The following is a 1,701-nucleotide window of genomic DNA, read 5'->3' as shown; positions in this document are numbered from 1 at the left end:
CTGTTGAGGATGAATGTCACAGATAAACCTTACCCTCGGAGGGAGGAGGAGGACCTTCTAAGGCCCTGCAGCAGTTGGGGGAGTGAGGAGTGATCTTAGCTTTGAAATGGGCTTCAAAGTATCCTCTGCTAGTTGAACTCTTTGAAACTTCCACAATTTGTCCCCAGACTTCCATTAACACAGTTTCTGCTAGTAAACACAACTTATGTGTAGCTTAAGCCACTGAGGACACCACAGCCACAGCTGCCTTCCGCCGGCTATCCCCAATGGCTGACTCTTGCTGCATTTCCCTAATTCAAACAGTAGACTGCTAAGGCATCAACCGCTCCCTTGAAATGCTTCAAATCGAAAAGCGCCTTGGAAACCACTAGGAGTTTCCATCTATCATGAACGCCTGCAGTAAGAGACTTTCTCCACTTTTCTAAGCTACATTTACAGACCGCCACTGGCTGCTTTCCGTGACACAAATCCTGCCTTTAGCCGTTGGGTCGTCAGAACCTGGAATGTTCCAGGCTTCCGGGCAGTCCTCGTTCCTGTTTTTTCAGAGGAAAAAGATCCACTTTCAGGGACGGGGTGGTGCCTGTGGCCAGCCTGGACCAGCGCTGAGGGGAAGGACGGATTCAGGCAAGGCATTGCGCGTCTGTGGGACACACCCTGTCGGGGGACACCGGCCAGGGCAGCGTGGCCTCCACTGCGCGGTGTTATGACGCCCCGCCGTCCTCACTTCTTCACCAGCCTCTAACGTTCAAACCCCAGTTCTTTCGGACTTTGCAGGAGCTCTAGTGAGGAATTGTGAACAATGACTCACCCAATCTAGTGTCTACATTGGTGTCGACATGGTACCTAGCACCAGGAGACTGGATGAGATCACGAAAAACGCGAGTATAGATTGAAGAAAGATTCAAAGGCCCCTGTAACGAGAGAATACGAACCTGAGCAGTTTAAACGGCTGCAGACTCCGCGCAGGCGCAGGAGGAGGTTTGACGCCTACGGACGAACGTGATAGAGCGGGCGGAAGCCGACTGAGAAGACTCAATTTGTATAGGTTTGGCCAGCTTTTCGTCGTCTCCCACATGGTCTAGCGGTTAGGATTCCTGGTTTTCACCCAGGCGGCCCGGGTTCGACTCCCGGTGTGGGAACGCCAAGATTTTAGAATGCGCATTTAGTCAATTTAGATTCTCAGTAACACGGAGAAGGGAAGTTTTTAGCTAAAACTATAATTCCACTTCAAAGCACGCGGGACGCACCGGGGCTGAAAGGAACCAAGGACCTACCCCTGGTGCGGGTGTGAGGGTCAAGCTTCCTCAGACCCCAGCCACCTGCAGCAGGCGGCGGAAGGGACATAGCTGGCAACAGCGTCAAGTCAGTTTTTGAAATGAGAGATTAGGGCTGAGGTGAAGGAAAGCGGGGCAACCAAGTGGTCGCATGCCGAAATACACCCGCTGTTTTTTCTCCAGTATTTTCTCCTTGTACTGTGGAGATGAGCAAATGACCAAAAGAGTGCTCTTTTTTGAAAGAAAAAGGAAAGATGCAATTTTAGAACATTATAGGGGTTTTTTTTGTTGTTGTTGTTAGAGAGGAGGATGCCGGGAGAGGGAGGGAGGCATTACAGGGCTTTTAAGTTACCTAAAGTCATTCTAGGACAGCAAGATTTCTAGAAAATACATATTATTAAAGACAGGGTAGTTTAATGAACAATCT

At 49.9% G+C, this 1,701-nt stretch overlaps 1 non-coding gene across 1 annotated transcript; it reads left to right on the top strand.

Annotated features, from left to right (window-relative positions):
* Positions 1 to 1,067: 1,067 nt before the first annotated feature.
* On the top strand, positions 1,068 to 1,139 carry TRNAE-UUC (transfer RNA glutamic acid (anticodon UUC)). The gene has a single exon. It is a non-coding gene; the product is annotated as a tRNA-Glu (tRNA).
* Positions 1,140 to 1,701: the final 562 nt, after the last annotated feature.

This window comes from Macaca fascicularis, chromosome 17, assembly GCF_037993035.2.
Source record: "Macaca fascicularis isolate 582-1 chromosome 17, T2T-MFA8v1.1".
In the NCBI taxonomy this organism is placed as follows: domain Eukaryota; kingdom Metazoa; phylum Chordata; class Mammalia; order Primates; family Cercopithecidae; genus Macaca; species Macaca fascicularis.
The sequence above is the reverse complement of the archived record's forward strand: the minus strand, read 5'-3'. Positions and strand labels throughout refer to the sequence as shown.